Genomic DNA, 14540 nt, shown 5'->3' with positions numbered 1-14540 from the left:
CTACATAGTAAGATTGATTTTTTTTCCCCCCACCCTCAGCAGAAACGGTTGCTGGAGAGCTAAATCAGGTTAATTTACAGAGAAATGAAGACTGTTACTTTTTTGACCGTTTATGTGTTGTGCCTGTAGATTTTAAAACAGCTGCATATACAAAAATCAATAGGCATTTCTATTTAACAGCAGTAACCAGTCAGAAAATAAAATGAAAATAAGGATTGTATGTTCAATAGCAATAAAAATATAAAATACTCAGAGTAATTTGAATGTAATAAATGTTTGAGTTACATGAAGAAAGCTACAAAGCTGAATTAAGAAATATAAGATAGGGGCGCCTGGGTGGCTCAGTTGGTTGAGTGCCCAACTTCAGCTCAGGTCATGATATCTTGGTTCATGAGTTCGAGCCCCGCATTGGGCTCTGTGCTAACGGCTCGGAGCCTGGAGCCTGCTTCAGATTCTGTGTCTCCCTCTCTCTCTGCCTGTCCCCTGCTTGTACTCTGTCTCTCTCTTTCTCTCTCTCTCAAAAATAAATAAGCATAAAAAATATATGTGTATAAAATATGAAAAATGGAGATATGCACAGTACTTCTGACCAGGAAATCTAAATTTTTAAAAAATGTACAGTCTTATAAAATTAATTTTTAGGCTTAATTAATTCCTCTCAATATAATTTTTAATGAGGATGTTTAATGGCAATTTTTCTTAAAAATAATGGAATTTATATATCTTTAAGAAAAGTTAATTGTAGGGAAAAGAGCTCTAGTAGGCATAAAACATAGTAAAGCAATAAGAGTTAAAACAGCATCATTTTGGCATAGGATCAATTGGACAGAGTAGCTCAGAACAAATTCCAATTTGTTAGTATATATGAAATTTTATGGTAAAAGATGGTAAAAGATTGCATAAATCTGCACAGAACAAAGGATTATTCAGCAAATGATATTAGGCTGAATGGCTTTATACTTAGGTGAAAAGATAATTTAGATTTTGCTATCCTGCCATAACCCTTTTCCCCCCACCCCCGAAAACCTACTGAAATTAAAAAGTTTAGGACATAATAGAACAAGTTAGACATAGGTTTAACGGGAAATGTGGAAAAATTATTTGAGAAACACTAGTGAAGTCTTGTAGAAGACATGACAGCAGCTTTGAAGGGAAGGAAAGGCATACCATGTTCTTGGATAAGGAGGTTCAATAGCATCAAAATGTTCATTGTCCTCTGCTTAATTGATCAATTTAAAGCAATGCCAATAAAAATATCATCTACTCTTTATTCTTGCAACCAGGCATGTTGATTATAAAGTTTATTTGGAATGATAAATAAGCAAGAATAACCAGCAAAAGAATTCCAACAAGAAATGAGCAACTGGGGAGGTGAGGGTCCTGGGCCATGTCATACAGATATTAGCACATATGACCTGCTTTAACAAATAGCATGTGGAGGGAGTTCTGGGCCTAAGCCTTCAAAAGGCCTAGCAACTTATGCTTTTGTGCTTTGGGAGCTCTGAGAACCATGTAAGGAGCCCCAAGACACTGGTGGAGAGACCATGTTGATGAGCTACAAGGAGAAACAGAGGCCTTGGACAATATGGAGGGAAAAAGAGCACCAGTCCCCCACCACTAAGACCAGCCTTCCTCTTGTCCCCTCCAAGTACCTAACACATATGAATGCAGCCATCTTGAACATTCCACCCTTCTTACTATCTGACCACAGCCACATGAATGACACAAAGCAAGACCAGCAAAAGTACCACTTAGCTGAGCCTCAATCAACCATCAGAACTGTGAGAGATAACAAAAGGGCCATTGCTTCAAGCCACTGAGTTTTGACATGGTTTGTGATGTAGCAATAGATGACCAAAGTAAATGCTTACCTAAGGAGAAAAGACAGAATGGGGTGGGTGTGGGGATGGAAGCTACTAGACTTCTTTGAATGTTCCATGCCACACAATTTGACTTTAGAATTATATACATGTTTCATTTAATAAAAAGGCATTTTAATTTAAAAATTTAAACCACATAAAGAGCTAGAAAATATAATTGAACTTTAAAAACTGTGGGGGAAAAAAACTGTGGAGCTGGAGTAGATTTGGGAAGACTTTGTGACTGGAGATTGACTGATAGAATAGTATCATAAAGGAAAACAAAAGAATCAATTCAATGTATATACATTTTTACTATACACAAAGGGAGAAAACCCATAATAAAAAGAATGGGAAGGATGTGCAACAAATATGACAAGCAAAGATCATGTGTTGTTTAAAGAGGATGCATTAGTTTTCTATGGCTGTGTGACAAATTACCACAAGCTTAGGGATTTGAAATAACACTTGTTTACCAGTTCACAGTTCTATCAGATATAAGTCTGGGTGGGCTCAACTGGGTTTTCTGCTTAGGATCACACACGCTTGAAGTCAAGGTGTCTGTTAGCTGAGCTATTTATCTGGAGGCTCTGGAAGCCTCACTTCCAAGTTCATTCAGGTTATTTGCAGAAGTCATTTCTTGTGGTTGCTGGACTGAGATCCTGCTCACTTGCTGGTTGTCAGCAGGGACCACTCTCAGCTCGTAGAGATCTGTCTTTCATCCTTCCACTGGACCCCTCCATCTTCAAAGCTAGCAATGGCATGTTGAATCCTTCCTGTGGTTTGAATCTCTTTGAATTTCCTTTTGATCTTACCTTCCTTCCTTCCCAGGGACAACTTTCTGCTTTTAAAAGGCTTATGAGGGGCGCCTGGGTGGCTCAGTCGGTTGAGCTTCCGACTTCGGCTCAGGTCCTGATCTCACGGTCTGTGAGTTCGAGCCCCGCGTCGGGCTCTGTGCTGACAGCTCAGAGCCGGGAGCCTGCTTCGGATTCTGTGTCTCCCTCTCTCTCTGACCCTCCCCCGTTCATGCTCTGTCCCTCTCTGTCTCAAAAATAAATAAACATTAAAAAATTTTTAAAAAATAATAAATAAATAAAAGGCTTATGATAAGTTTAGGCTGATCTGGAAAATCTCCCAATTTTAAAGTTAATGGTGTCATATAACATAACATAATCTTGGGAATGATATTTCATCATACACCCCGCGTCCACCCACCCTCTAAATGGAGGGGATCATACAAGGGTAAGGTCAGTGGGGGTCATTCTTGGAATTTTGACTACCAGCAGAGATAACATTTGAATCTGTAAGAACTCTAAAATGGGGTGCCAGGGTGGTTCAGTCAGTTGAGCATCTGACTCTTGATTTTGGCTCAGGTCGTGATACAAGGGTCATGGGATCAAGCCCCACATTGGGCTTCTCGCTGAGCATGAAGGCTGCTTAAGATTCTCTCTCTTTCTCTCCCTCTGTCCCTCTCCCCTGCTCATTCTCTCTCTATAAAATAAAATTGTAATTTTTTAAAAAAACAAGAAGAACTCTAAGAAATAGGACATGAGTAACATTTGCAAAAGATGAAATTATGGAGTAAGCAGACATACGGAAAAATGTTTACCATCAATAAAAGAAATTCCAGGGGCGCCTGGGTGGCGCAGTCGGTTAAGCGTCCGACTTCAGCCAGGTCACGATCTCGCGGTCCGTGAGTTCGAGCCCCGCGTCAGGCTCTGGGCTGATGGCTCGGAGCCTGGAGCCTGTTTCCGATTCTGTGTCTCCCTCTCTCTCTGCCCCTCCCCCGTTCATGCTCTGTCTCTCTCTGTCCCAAAAATAAATAAAAAACGTTGAAAAAAAAAAATTAAAAAAAAAAAAAAAAAAAAAAAAAAGAAATTCCAGAAAGAATCTTCCACTTCACAGGTTAAATTAGCAAAATACTCAATATTGACAGAGTATTCATTCATTGTGATAGCAATGTGATTGGTACAACACAGATAGGAAGAAAATTGGTAATATATACCGAAGCCTTTAAAATGTTTATATTCCTTGACCTAGTAATTTCACTGCTGTAAACCTATCTCAAGAAAATAATGCTAGGGGCACCTGGGTGGCTCAGTTGGTTAAGCAACCAACTCTTGCTCTTGGCTCAGGTCTTGAGCTCATGGTCATGAGTTTGAGCCCTATGTTGGTCTCCACACTGGGCGTGAAGTCTACTTTCAAAAAACGAAAAGAAAAGAACCCTAGGTTTGAAAAAAAAAACCTTAAAAACATTTTTTTTGCATTTATTTATTTTTTGAGAGACAGAGCACAAGTTGGTGAGGGGCAGAGAGAGAAGGAGACACAGAATCCAAAGCAGGCTCCAGGCTCTGAGCTGTCAGCACAGAGCCCGCCATGGGGTTCAAACTCACAAACCATGAGATCATGACCTGAGCCAAAGTCGGACACTTAACCAACTGAGCCACCCAGGTGCCTCAAAAAAAAAAAAAAAAAACTTTAAATGCCATGATGTTCACAGCAAATTATTAATAATAAAAATTGGAAACAACCTAAATGACAAAATGGGCAGATTTGATAAACGATACCTCCAATTTGGTGAGATATTATCTCTCACTAAAAACATGACTATGCTGGAAAGAGAAGTTGTAAATTGATAGAGAAATATTCCATGTTTATGAAGTATAAGATTCAGTGTTATTAAGATGTCCATTCTTCCACTCAATGCAATCCCACTCAACAGTCCAGCAGCCTTTTCTGAAAAATGGACAAACTAATTAAAAAATTGATATGATGGGCGCCTGGATGGCTCAGTTGGTTAAGCGTCCAACTTTGGCTCAGGTCATGATCTTGCAGTCCATGAGTTTGAGGCCTGTGTCGGGCTCTGTGCTGACAGCTCAGAGCCTGGAGCCTGCTTCAGATTCTGTGTCTCCCTCTCTCTGCCCATCCTCCAACATGCTCTCTCTCTCTCTCTCTCTCTCAAAAAATGGATAAACATTTCAAAAATGTAATATGATAATGCAAAGGACCTAGAATAGCAAATATAATTTTGAAAAAGAAGAACAAAGTTGAAGGATTTATACTGCCTGACTTTAAGACCTAGGATAAAGCAATGGTCAAGGCATAAAGATAGACAAATACAGCAATGGAATAGAATGGGGAGTCCAGAAATAAACCCATACATATATAGTCAACAAAATCATATGAATTTCAATAAAGATGCCAAGATAATCTTGATTGGGAAAGAGAAACTTTTTCAGCATAGGGTTTTGAACTAGATATTTGCAAAATCATGAAAAATTTATTTGGAAAAAAAAAAAGGACCTCAACCCCTACCTCACACCATGCATAAAAATTAGCTTGGAATAAATCATAGTCCTGAATGTTATAAGGATAAACTTTTTGAAAGAACACATAGGAGACAATCTTCCTGACATTAGGGTAGACAAAAAAAAGTCTTAGACTGAACATAAAAATCATGGATTACAAAAGGAAAAATGCTAAATTATACTTCTGCTATTCAAAATATACCACTAAGAAAATGAAAAGGCAAGCAACACATTGGGAGAAAATATTCACTGTACACATATCTGACTAAGTACACATATCAGAGTGTGTAAAAAACTCTTAAAACCCAATAATAAGACAAAGAGCCTAATTAATAAGTGGCTCAGCATGTTCACTCCTAGTGTTTATGCAAGAAAATGAGAACATATGTCCACACAAAGACTTCTACTTGCATGTTCATAGCAGCATTATTCATAATAGAGAAAAACTGGAAACAACCCAAATGTTCACCAAGTGGTGAATGGATAAACAAATTGTTGTATATCCATACGATAAAACACTATCAATACAAAGGGATAAGCTACTGACACACACAACAGCATGGATGGATCCCAAAGATACACTGAGCAAAAGAAGTCAGCCATAAAAATCTATATACTTAATGTAAGTTCCAAGTAGGTAAAACTAATCAATATGACATAAAACAGATAAGGGGATGTTTGAGAGGTGGCCAGGGAGGGTGGGGCTGTGACATAGCGGTGCTGCCCTCAGAGGGTCAGGAGGTTACATTTAAGGCAATGGAAAAATCCATATCTTGATTGGGGAGGTAGTTACACAGGTTATCTATGTTGTTAAAACTCATAAATCTGTATATATACACACACAGCAGATATGTTTTGTATAAATTATACTTCTATAAGTTGACTTCAAAAGTATAGTTACAAAGATCACATGCTAACATTGGAAAATGGTTGTGTTAAAATCAAAGTTTAAAAAAATTCAGAATTTTATCTATATGATCACAGTTGTGAAAAACAGGCAAACAAATAAAACACATGCGACCTAAGTCTCTAGGTTAAACAAACAAAAAGCACAGAAAACCTAGCAGAGAAAGAGATGCCCCTGAACTGTCAACAATGTCTGTGCTGGGGTATTTAGGGCATGGTTCTTCTCACAAATATGCATGATTTCAAAAGTATTTACCATCAAATTTAAAGTATTTACTATTAAAGCTAAGGGGTGCCTGGCTGGCTCAGTTAGTGGAGTGTGCGACCCTTGATCTTGGGGTTATGAGTTCGAGCCCCAGGTTGGGCGTAAAGATTATTACTCTTTTTAAAATTTATTTTATTCATTTTGAGAGAGACTGAGACAGTGAAAGTGGGAAAGGGGCAAACAGAGAAGGGAACAGAGAATCTCAAGCTGCCAGCACCAGCCTGACATGGAGCTCAATCTCACAAAACCTCGAGATCATGACCTGAGCTGAAACCAAGAGTCGGGCGCTTAACCCACTGAACCACCCAGGCGCCCTGGGCATAGAGATTACTTAAAAAAAATAAACCAAAATCTTTAAAATATTTACTATGAAAGTTAAAAAATATATTTGCCATTAAACTTTTTTTTTAATAATAATTTATTGTCAAATCAGCTAATGTACAGTGTGTAAAGTGTGCTCTTGGTTTTTGGGGGACATTCCCATGGATCATCACTTACGTACAACACTCAGTGCTCATTCCAACAAGTGCCCTCCTCAATGCCCATCACCCACTTTCCCCTCTCCCCCACACCCCCCATCCACCCTCAGTTTGTTTTCTGTGTTTAAGTCTCTTAGGTTTGCCTCCCTCCCTCTCTGTAACTATTTTTTTTTCCCCTTCCTTTCCCTTCCCCGTGGTCTTCTGTTAAGTTTCTCAAGATCCACATATGAGTGAAAACATATGATATCTGTCCTTCTCTGACTTATTTCATTCAGCATAATACCCTCCAGTTCCATCCACGTTGCTGCAAATGGGATGATTTCATTCTTTCTCATTGCCAAGTAGTATTCCATTGTGTATATAAACCACATCGTCTTTATCCATTCATCAGTTGATGGGCATTTAGGCTCTTTCTGTAATTTGGTTATTGCCGAAAGCACTGGTATGAACATTGGGGTACATGTGCCCCTATGAATCAGCACTCCTGTGTCCCTTGGGTAAATTCCTAGCAGTGCTATTGCTGGGTCGTAGGGCAGTTCCATTTTTAATTGTTTGAAGAACTTCCACACTGTTTTCCAGAGCAGCTGCAGCCATTAAACTTTAAAAGAGGGAAGAGGAATTAATTGATAAGGGCAGTCAGGATTTTTCCAACTGCAAGAGTCAGGAGCTGATTTAAATGATCTAAAGCAAACCATGACTATATTGGCTTTCCTAACTCAAGCCAAAGACGGGCTTCTTTTAAGTGATAGACAAGATTAATTTACTCATTTCTGGGTATTCTTCCTGACGGGAGATCTTTACCATTTATAGGGGAGACATTTGAAATCTCTCTCAAATAGGCAAATCGGTGAATACTAAATCATGAGCACTTTTGTCATCAAAAAGGCAATGCAGGAAGGACAACTTGTTAAAGTCACATGTTTCATCTCTTACATTAATTTCATTTTCACAGCCTTCCGATAATTCAACTTGTGTAGAGTGAGCATTTGGTGCCACACAGGTCTTTTCCTCGTTTGTGTTGTTTGCTTTCTGTCTACCTGCCATGAGGTGGGGTGTCGTCTACCACAGAGACACTGCCAATGGGTCACCTGCAAACTCCCTACAGCACATCAGTGGGCCATCATGTCCCAACACTTTGTAAATCCGTTAAAAGTAAAGTGTAAATCCGCTAAAAAAGTTGTTATAATCGATGTAGCTAGAACTTATGCAAAACAAGCCCCTCCCCCCCAAATGCGAACTGTGGAGTAAAGTGAGTAACTCTGAAAAGAATAGAACAAGGTGATGTCAGGAGCGGAGCAGTGGGGGGGAAGGGGGAGGTGGAAATCACGGAAATTAACTTGATTCCCTGCCATTCCTCATGAACGTCTAAGAGCACATCAGGGATGGGACTCATTGAGGTTTCTTTTTTTTTTTTTTTTTTTTTTTTATGTTTATTTATTATTGAGAGACAGAGACAGAGCATGAGCATGGGAGGGGCAGAGAGAGGAGGAGAGACACAGAATCCGAAGCAGGCTCCAGGGTCCGAGCTGTCAGCACAGAGCCCAACGCGGGGGCTCGAACTCACAAACCATGAGATCTTGGCCTGAGCCAAAGTCGGACACCCAACTGACTGAGCCACCCAGGCGCCCCGGGACTCACTGAGGTTTAAACATGACAGCAGCCTGGTCCCCAGGCTAGGCTCCTGTGTCAGCTACAGGATTGTGCTCTGGTGTCCTTGAGAGACTACTGGGTTTTCCTGGAATTTCCGGGGGGCTGGGTGACAAGGAGGTATCTGGTACCACCACAGCCCTGTAGGGAAGTTCCACATCTTGGTTCACCCTCTCTGACCCTGACTGAGCAGGACAGCGGCTGCACCCGGGGATTCATCCTCCAGATGAAGTGTCCTTTGTTCGATTTCAGTTATAGCCCCATTGATTTAGCTTCTCTGTGATCACCGAGCTCTTCCTGCTTTACCTGGGCAGTTTCTATATTCATGCAAAACAGTTTTGATGTTAATCCTAGGTATACACCTAATCTGGAAATATGTAAACATCTAGGATAAGGAAAATGCTAGAAAATTCTAAGAGCTCCACTTTTAAAATTGCAGTCAAAAACCCACATGATCAGGGTCCCTGGGTGGCTCAGTTGGTTGAGCGTCTGCCTTAGGCTCAGGTTGTGATCTCATGGCTTCTGAGTTCAAGCCTCGCATTGGGCTCTGTGCTAACAGCTCGGAGCCTGGATCCTGCTTCGGATTCTGTGTCCCTCTCTCACTCTGTCACTTCCTTGTTCATGCTCTGTCTCTCTCTCTCTCTCTCAAGGATAAATAAAACATTAAATATATATTTTTTTAAACTCACATGATCATAGCTTTAGCACAAAGGACTAGGATATAGCTTTCAGGAATTTTCTGCTGTCCTAGGGATATCTACCAAATTGAGCAGACATTTTGCCAAGGACCTTGGGGGCATCTCTACTTTCAAACTCAGGGGCACCTGGGTGGCTCAGTAGGTAGGGCATCCGACTTTGGCTCAGGTCATGGTCTCACAGTTCGTGAGTTCGAGCCCCCGGCCAAGCTCTGTGCTGACATCATGAAGCCTGGAGCCTGCTTTGAATTCTGTGTCCCCCTCTCTCTCTGCCCTTCCCCCACTCACATTCTGTCTGTCTGTCTCTCTCTCTCAAAAAAAACATTAAAAATTTTTTTAAATTTCAAACTCCTACTCAAATAAGGAAGATTAGTGGATGGATAGGTAGGTGATAAAGCAAACATAGCCACACATTAATTCTAGAATCTAGATAATTGGCATATGTCTGTTCGCTATATAATTTTTTCAGCTCCACTCCATGTTTCAAAGTTTTAAAATAAAAGTTGGGGTGAAATTGGAAATAGAAATACACAATTTATGGGGAAAATATACATTCATTCATTTGGTCAATGGTCTCACATTTATTTATTATGCTAAATCCTGAGGACTCACTGGGGACCCAACAGATAAGGTCTTGCCTTCATGTAGCGTCCAGCCTAGAAGGGAAAAGAAGGTGGAGCACACAATTCCAGCAGCACGAAGAGTTATTATCGTAGGACCTCTAATGACACCATCTTACTTTGATCACCTCTGCAAAGGCCCGCTCTCCAAATAAGGTCCCGTTCTGAGGTCCTGGGGGTTAGGACTCTAACATATCGTCGTTGCAGGGACACAATTCAACCTATAACATGAACCGATCAGCTTTGCATTCTAGAAAGATACTTCTGGCGGCAATGTGAAGAATACACTGGAGAGCAGTTAGGAGATGTTTGTAGAAATCTTCGCAAGAGGTAACGGTGACTGGACAACAGTTGTGGCAATCATGTAAGAGAGAAGAAGAGAAGTGGGCCAAGAGGGGACCTCTCAGGGCCTAGCCCCGACGTGATTTGATTATTGAAGGGGTGTGAGCTGGGAGAGCAGGAGGGCTTCTACCTGTAGATGAGGAGGCAGGGTCCCAGTTTCACCCAAACCCCATCCCACTTCCTGGTTCTCCACGTCCTGGAGCCTCACTTCGGCCCTGAGATGCACCTCCTCCAGCCACCACACCTCTGTCCAGTAAGAACTCAAACTACCCATTCACTGCTACCTGATAGATCATTTGGTTCACTCTAGGTTCTGGAGGAAAGTCTCCTGTGTTTATTTCCGGAATCATCAAACTTCTGTTTCATGTTCTTATTCCCTGGAAGGTATTTACATGTATGTTTCTTTCTTTCTTTCTTTCTTTCTTTCTTTCTTTCTTTCTTTCTTTCTCTTTTTTTAAGGGAACATTGGTCTCAGTGCTACGCAGAGGATGCTTGTTACTCCAAAGATCTGCACGAGACTAGTCACAGGTAAAAATTGTCTGCCTTCTGGAACTCAGCACAGTTGCATGTGAATTAAGTTCATTTTCAACCCCAATATGTACATATCATCTTAGAAATTTAGTCAGGAACAGTGGAGACTACTAGGTGTCCCCCAACAGATACCCTCCTCTTCCTTTATAGCAGTAGAAACCCCAATTATTTTAGCTGGGCAGGTATCTGTCCGGAATAATGTCTACATTTCTCAGTCACCCTTATCACTAGGTGCGGGAGGGGCAGAGAGAGAGGGAGAGAAAGAATCCCAAGCAGGCTCCACGCTGTCAGCACAGAGCCTGACGCAGGGCGCGATCCCATAAACCGTGAGACCGTGACCTGAGCCGAAATCGAGAGTTGGTCGCTACCCAGGTGCCCCCAACGTGTGGTGTTTTAAGCCACTAAGTGTGTAGCAATTGGTTACAGTAACAGTAGGAAACTAATATCCCCACCTCGGTGACTATTATTTCGTGACCTCTGACATCTGCAGCTGGCTCCAGTCCTAACAGGACTTAAAAGATGGTGAACTGATTAAGCAGTTGAGTGACGAAGATTCACAGGCAGGCGCACGGCCGTGAGACATCTGGTGCTATGTTCCCATTGCTACATTAGAAGGCACACTGCCTGCTGACCAAGGCAGAACGTTAGGAAAAAATGGTTGGAAAATTTCAGAATCTGGGGCACATTCGGCTGCCGCCTGCCACTTCCCAAAAAGTCCAAAAGAGAGGGGAACTCGGGAAAAAGCCAGGCAGCCTAGAAACAGAATGGGGAATTTGTTCTGCTTGGGAAATCTCCTCTGTCTGGAGTCTACAATTCATTTGACTCATAAACTGATAATTTGGAGTCTTGCTGAATTAAAAAACCCAAGCTTCTATAACCCAGGCAAAGGCAGCCTGGGTAGGCGGCTTTACTGAGGCCTCCTAATTTCACAAAGACCTTTATATCTCGGTTTTCCTGCCAAGCAGTGAGAGCCAGTCCAGAGGCAGACATCACTATATGGGTGTTATCTTTGTCACCAAGCCCACCATTTCATCGGATCCAAAGGGACTATAATTTGATGGAAGAGAAGGGGGTAGGAGAGCACAGCAAATGATTTTTTAGGGTAAAGGTGTCTCCAATATTTTACTTCTCTTTTAATTAATTAATTAATTAATTAATTTCAAGTATTCTACTTCTAAGTATCATTCATTGTTTATCTGAAATTCAGGCTTACCTGGAAATCCTGTGTTTTCTGAGGATTTGCTAAATCTGGCAGTCCTAAAGTAGAACATACCAGAAACAAGCATATCAGAAACCCAGGAGATTTGTGAAGGTATTAGTTATATTAATAAAGAGACTTGGGTGCCTGGGTGGCTCAGTCAGTTAAGTGTCCAACTGTTGATCTCGGCTCAGGTTATGATCTCACGTTCGTCTGTTCGAGCTCTGTGTTGGGCTCTACGCTGACATCGAATAGCCTGCTTGGGGTTCTCTCTCTCCCTCTCTCTCTTTCTCTCTGCCCCTCCCTTGCTCATACACACACACACACACACACACACACACACACACTCTCTCTCTCTCTCTCTCTCTCTCTCAAAATAAATAAATAAACTTAAAAAAAAAAAAAGAAACTGCCAAGTAGTCCACCAATCCCTAAAGCAATTCTTAGGACCCCGTATCTGTTCCGCTCTCAGGCAGCAAATAATTTCACTTCTGATGGGGCTTTTGAAAATGAGGGACAAGGAGGTCCCCCTGCAGGCTGGAGCCAGGAGGATATTAGGCAAGAAATCTTGTTCCAGAGCCAAAGGTATTCGGATGCACTGTCCAAATACTTTACTGTACTGCCAGAGAAGGGGGCCCCCACCAATCCCGTTCCCCCAGGATTTGATCCCTGCTGTGGGTCAAGGACTGCTGGGTGTCCTCGGTGACTCCCCTTTCCAGTGGGAGTTTTCACTGGAGCTACTTTTCCTACTGCATCATTGTATATTGCTTATTTTGAAGCAGATCACTTTTCTATAGGTTCAGGGGTTCCAGACCACAAGGAGCCCTCTGCACTAATGGAGAGTTCTGGACGCCACCCAAGACGCAGGCTTTTGAACTGAAGGATATGCCTAAATGGGACTCTGAGGTTGTTGCTTTTGCAAAAAGTATAAATCTGTACTCCGTGTGGGAGGAGGGGTATATAAATACGTGGGTGGCCGAAGGCAAGTGGGTTTTGTGATGGTTTCCTTTTCTCTTCCAATGTTCTCCCCCTCTTCTATAGCAGAATATCTTTCATCGCAGTGTGCTGGGATGTCCCGACTGAATTACAAGTTTATTCAGATGTTAGTACCTTCATTTTCAGGCCAGACAAGTAAGGCCCAGAGCACACAGAGCCTCTGGCCACACACAGCCTTGCCCTCTGCACCGTTGTGCCATCCCCAGGACAGGGTTGGGATGCTCTGAAGGTAGAGTGAGCACAGTCCGTATAAAACCACTCTCGCTTCTGAGACTAATTACAAGTTAGGGGGATTCCTCCAACCGTCCTCGGTTTCAATAGTTCACTGGAGAGTCTCACAGAGCCCGCTCGAAGCTGCTGTACCCATACTTACAGTTAAGAAGAAGAACAACAACAAAAATACAGATTAAAATCAGCCAAGGGAAGGCGTACAGAGGGCAGAGTCCAGGAAAGTACCCAGGGTGGATCTTGCATTGTCCTTTCCCTGTGGGGTCGCGGGCAGCATACTTTCCCGGCATCGATGCGTGAAGACACATGTGGGGCACTGCCACCTGGGGAAGCCCGTCCACCCTCTGAGACGTGTTCTGTTGGGGCTCCACCCTGTAATCGTGCTGGTTTCCCATATATCTGATGTGAGTCCCAAGCCCCTCTTTTTTAAAAAAAAATTTTTTTATTTAGTTTTGAGAGAGAGACACACACAGAGTGCGAGCAGAGGGGCAGAGGGAGAGAGGATCCCAAGCAGGCTCTGAGCTGTCAGTACAGAGCCTAACGTGGGGCTCAAACTCATGGAACTGTGAGATCATGATCTGAGCCAAGGTCGGAGGTTTAACCAACTGAGCCACCCAGTCCCAAGCCCCTCTTTAAAAAAAAAAAAAAAAAAAAAAAAAAATTTTTAATGATTTACTTATTTTTGAGAGAGAGAGAGGGGAGGGAGAGAGAGAGATGGAGTGTGAGCAGGGGAGGGGCAGAGAGAGAAAGAGACACAGAATCTGAAGCAGGTTCCAGGCTCTGAGCTGTCAGCACAGAGTCCAACACGGGGCTTGAACTCACAAACTGTGAGATCATGACCTGAGCCAAAGTTGGATGCTCAACTGACTGAGCCACCCAGGCATCCCCCAAGCTCCTCTTGAAGTTGAACTAATACCTCACGACCCAAACACCTCATCCTAAATGACCTTGAATGACATGGACTTCCAGCATGGCGGCCCCCAATCTACACAGTCCAGTGGAGTTTAACAACCTATTGGAAGGAGAGGACAAGGGCCAGACTGCTTTCCGGGCAAGGTTAATGTCTTTACTACACAGATGCACTCTTCTGCACAATAGAACCCCAATTTTTTTAAATGCTTATTTATTTATTTTGAGAGGGGAGCAGAGAGAGAGAGAGAGGGAGAGAGAGAGAATCCCAAGCAGGCTCCACACTCAGCATGGAGCCTGAAGCAGGACTGGATCTCATGACAGTGAGATCATGACCTGAGCCAAAATCAAGAGTCAGATGCTTAACCAACTGAGCCACCCAGGCACCCCTAGAACCCCAATTTTTTTTTAATTTTTTTTTAATGTTTATTTTTGAGACAGAGAGAGACAGAGCATGAACAGAGGAGGGGCAGAGAGAGAGGGAGACACAGAATCAGAAGCAGGCTCCAGGCTCTGAGCCGTCAGCCCAGAGCCCGACGCGGGGCTCCAACTCATGG

This window comes from Panthera tigris, chromosome C2, assembly GCF_018350195.1.
Source record: "Panthera tigris isolate Pti1 chromosome C2, P.tigris_Pti1_mat1.1, whole genome shotgun sequence".
NCBI lineage: Eukaryota > Metazoa > Chordata > Mammalia > Carnivora > Felidae > Panthera > Panthera tigris.
Note: the sequence above shows the minus strand (reverse complement) of the source record.